The 5,000-nt window shown below is 53.1% G+C and overlaps 1 protein-coding gene across 1 annotated transcript in view; it reads left to right on the plus strand.

Moving 5' to 3' along the window:
* The window catches only part of atrnl1b (attractin-like 1b), a gene marked incomplete at its 5' end in the record, with an annotated part of 127,090 nt that overhangs the window by 102,386 nt on the left and 19,704 nt on the right, over window positions 1-5,000 (plus strand).

Genomic DNA, 5,000 nt, shown 5'->3' on the forward strand with positions numbered 1-5,000 from the left:
TGGCTTCAGGCGGGATTTGAACTCACAACCTTCCGATCCCAAGTCCAACTCACTATCCACTAGACCACCACTACCCCACCACTACAGGCTGCACTTACCGCCTTCAAATCCTGTGACCAGACGAATGATAAGAAAGGACCGCTATGACCTCTGCAGAGTGATTGAAGGCAGCCAAACGGGAACACAGTGAAAAGATGCAGCTGCACAGCTAGCGTAGCTGCCTCTCTCCCGGGCGAGCTAATTAGCTTCCACGCCACGTTTTGCTCAGGAGCGTCGACATCCGCGAAGCGGCCGAGGCCAGGCGGCATCCCAGGCCAGGTGATCACAGCAGCGTCTCTTTCACCTCAGGCGGCTGAAGAAGTTTGGCATTGGGTCTGAGATCCTACGGGCCTTCTACAAGAGGCACAACTGAGAGCACCCTGACTGGGTGCATCACTGCCTGGCACGGCAACTACACTGCCCTCGACCGCAAAACCCCAACCACAGTCTGTTAGACCTCAGCCACCCCAACCACAGTCTGTTAGGCCCCAGCCACCCCAACCACAGTCTGTTAGACCTCAGCCACCCCAACCACAGTCTGTTAGGCCCCAGCCACCCCAACCACAGTCTGTTAGACCTCAGCCACCCCAACCACAGTCTGTTAGACCCCAGCCACCCCAACCACAGTCTGTTAGACCCCAGACACCCCTACCACAGTCTGTTAGGCCCCAGCCACCCCAACCACAGTCTGTTAGACCCCAGCCACCCCAACCACAGTCTGTTAGACCCCAGCCACCCCTACCACAGTCTGTTAGACCCCAGCCACCCCAACCACCGTCTGTTAGACCCCAGCCACCCCTACCACAGTCTGTTAGACCCCAGCCACCCCAACCACAGTCTGTTAGACCTCAGCCACCCCTACCACAGTCTGTTAGACCCCAGCCACCCCTACCACAGTCTGTTAGACCCCAGCCACCCCTACCACAGTCTGTTAGACCCCAGCCACCCCAACCACAGTCTGTTAGACCCCAGCCACCCCTACCACAGTCTGTTAGACCTCAGCCACCCCAACCACAGTCTGTTAGACCCCAGCCACCCCAACCACAGTCTGTTAGACCTCAGCCACCCCAACCACAGTCTGTTAGGCCCCAGCCACCCCAACCACAGTCTGTTAGACCTCAGCCACCCCAATCACAGTCTGTTAGACCTCAGCCACCCCAACCACAGTCTGTTAGACCCCAGCCACCCCAACCACAGTCTGTTAGACCTCAGCCACCCCAACCACAGTCTGTTAGACCCCAGCCACCCCCACCACAGTCTGTTAGACCCCAGCCACCCCCACCACAGTCTGTTAGACCCCAGCCACCCCAACCACAGTCTGTTAGACCCCAGCCACCCCAACCACAGTCTGTTAGACCTCAGCCACCCCAACCACAGTCTGTTAGACCTCAGCCACCCCAACCACAGTCTGTTAGACCCCAGCCACCCCAACCACAGTCTGTTAGACCTCAGCCACCCCAATCACAGTCTGTTAGACCCCAGCCACCACAACCACAGTCTGTTAGACCCCAGCCACCCCAACCACAGTCTGTTAGACCTCAGCCACCCCAACCACAGTCTGTTAGACCCCAGCCACCCCAACCACAGTCTGTTAGACCCCAGCCACCCCAACCACAGTCTGTTAGACCCCAGCCACCCCAACCACAGTCTGTTAGACCTCAGCCACCCCAACCACAGTCTGTTAGACCCCAGCCACCCCAACCACAGTCTGTTAGACCTCAGCCACCCCAACCACAGTCTGTTAGGCCCCAGCCACCCCAACCACAGTCTGTTAGACCCCAGCCACCCCAACCACAGTCTGTTAGACCTCAGCCACCCCAACCACAGTCTGTTAGGCCCCAGCCACCCCAACCACAGTCTGTTAGACCCCAGCCACCCCAACCACAGTCTGTTAGACCTCAGCCACCCCAACCACAGTCTGTTAGACCCCAGCCACCCCAACCACAGTCTGTTAGACCCCAGCCACCCCAACCACAGTCTGTTAGACCTCAGCCACCCCTACCACAGTCTGTTAGACCCCAGCCACCCCAACCACAGTCTGTTAGACCTCAGCCACCCCAACCACAGTCTGTTCGAACCGATGCCGTCCAAAAGACGAAGCCTCTTCCGTAGGCTCGAAAACCGAACAGACTTGTGGACGGTCAGACTTGAACCCCAAACACGCCTGTGAAGAACGAGACTCGAAACCTACGGGTCTGCTTCTATCCCCCGATTAGACCTTTGCGATACAGAAAAATAAGCTTGAAACAGAATGTCTCCCTCTCCTAATGACATAAGTTCAGTCCACCAGTCTGCCAGAGTGCGTGCTCCAATGATTGGAGAGGCAAGTTATGCGTGCAGCCACGCACCACCCATGAAGTGAATGATGTGAATGTGAGAATGATGAACATGACTGTGACACCAAAATGTAAGCCTGTGACATGGTGGGGTTGAAATGTGTCCTGTTATAATGGCAGGACAATCTTCTGTCATTGTGGGGAATCAGGACAAATGGCCAAAATGCAGTGAGGTGTTACTACTCTATCTTCATCTTGCATTATGTTGCTCTATTTCGCTCTCTCTCTTCTCTCTCTCTCTCTCTCTCTCTCTCTCTCTCTCTCTCTCTCTCTCTCTCTCTCTCTCTCTCTCTCTCTCTCTCTCTCTCTCTCTCTCTCTCTCTCTCTGTCTCTCGCTTTATGCAATTTGTGTGCGATTGGCCAGAGGCGCCTGTTGTAATGTTGTGCAGGTCATCATAAGTTGGGATTGATATACTGACAACTACTCTGCCTCTCTGTGTAAGTAATAGGGGAGTGAACATTCTTTTTCTTCTTTCAGCTCTACACTGCAAGATGCATTTTCTTGCAGTGGAGCAAACACCACCATGTTTCTGTACACTTCAGAATCCGTTCTACTGCTGCCATCAGCAGTTACGATCATCAATTAAGACAGGTCAGCTAGTTCTAGTGGCAGCTATACATATCCAAACCTAACACCCCCGCCACCATGTTTTACAAACGAGGTGTATGCTGTAAATCTCGGGCAGAGCCTTTTGTACATAAATCACTCTGGTCCGTAATAATATTCATCTTATCTGTCCCCCAATATCTTTCTCCAGACCTCTACAGTAAGCCTCTCACACACAGATGCTCTGTTGGCCCTAAACCATCATCTCCTCCCCTGTCCATTGACCCACCCAGCCCTATAGCCCGTAGTATTAGTACAGTTGCTGCACTTTACCTCAGACCTGAGATCAGCTTCCCCATCCCCAATCCTAACCGCCACCATTTGGAGGGAAAAAGATCCAAACTGACCTCAAATCAGCAAATTAGCTTCTATTCATTCTTCACTGAAGGCTTTAGCAAAGAGAGAGAGAGATCTCCTCTCCCTGTGTTCCAAGAGGTTAACCATCGCTATGGCAACCGGCGAAACAGCACTATAGCATCCATTAGTGTGCAGCTGAGTGGCACTCAGGGGAGTATTATGGGCTGTTGGAGGGGGCACTGCGGGAAAGCAAGAGGAGAGGTTGCACAAAAGCCCTAAACCCACCTGAACGCACTTGAGTGTTGCTCATTAAACAACAAACCAACGCTTCGCGGGAAAACACCGGCAACTTCATTCTCTACGCTGTGCACTTAAACCAAGAGTTGATCTGTGAAAACACCAGGGTTTCGCAGTGGTGGTTAGTGGTTCAATTATTCACACCTGTTTTTTAAAAGCCCCTAGCCAGCATCCCGACCAACAAAAAAAAAAGCAACGATATCCACATCAACAAGAGCGCCGGCGCTCACGCGGTTTGCGGAGGTTGCAGTGTTTAAGTTGTAGATGGTTCGATTTATTCACACCTGTGTTTTAAAAAGCTCAGAGCCAGCATTCCGAAACAAGAAATGTCCTCCGTAGCGTTGGTATCCACTTCACCGAGAGCGCCGACGCTCGCGCACAAGGTAGGTAGCCTAGTTCTTCTTCTTGTCGTTTCTCTGAAGGTTATATGACAGTTGTCCCATTTCTTTACACAGTCCTTTGTGTTCTTGTTGAACACTGCAAGTTCTTTTGAGCTGCAGGGGTTGGGTAGTATGGGGCGGCTGTGGCGCAGGAGGTAGAGCCGCCGCCGCCTAATGATCACAAGGTTGGCAGATCAGCGGTTCGAGCCCCGGCTGGCCACATGTCGAAGTGTCCTTGGGCAAGACACTGAACCCCTAATTGCTCCCAGTGAGCCGGCCGGCGCATTGCATGGTAGCTTGCCGCCATTGGTGTGTAAATGTGTGTGTGAATGGGTGAATGAGAGGCCGTTGTAAAGCGCTTTGGATAAAGGCGCTATATACGTAAGTGCAGTCCATTGAGTAGAGGGCAGACAAGGCAGCGCTCCGTAGTAAGCAGCCCTGGGTCGTCCTGTTCTCCTTCTGAGGCGGTCGAGTGTTTTCCACTGAGCCTGGTGCTTCTGAGGTAATAGATAGACCCTAGTCACCCTACCAGCACCATGGTGCTTCTGCTTCTGTGGCCTGTTCTGAATAAGCTGCCCAATCATACCATTCCTCCTTTCTGCCAGTAAATACTTTGGTCCCTGGGGTTTGATCTCAGTACATTCACTGAAGGTATGTTTTACTATGTTGTTGGGTTTTTATTGGGGGGGGGGGTGGGGGGGTCGTGGGGCTTCCCTGCATCGAGAGGTAGCAATTAGGGGTTATAAGTGCTTTGCTCAAGAGCACAACGGCAGTGGTAGGACACCTTAGATATGATGCCAGCCCAACCCTCCAGTCACCAGCTCACATCTGGCTCCCTCCTGAGGCGGGGATCGAACCAGCGACCTTCCGATTGCTAGCCAGCCTCTCTAACCTCTAGGCCACCTGCTGCCCCCTGCTCAAGATGGGAGATACCCCACCCAAACAGACACTTTTCTGACTCTGGGGGGGGGGGGGGGTTTGCACCGTGCTTGAGGTACACTCTACGTTTTTCTGTTTCCTGAGAGACGGTTTAAAGTTAAGTAA

Source organism: Nansenia antarctica, assembly GCF_963989245.1.
Source record: "Nansenia antarctica genome assembly, chromosome: 11".
NCBI classification, from domain to species: domain Eukaryota; kingdom Metazoa; phylum Chordata; class Actinopteri; order Argentiniformes; family Microstomatidae; genus Nansenia; species Nansenia antarctica.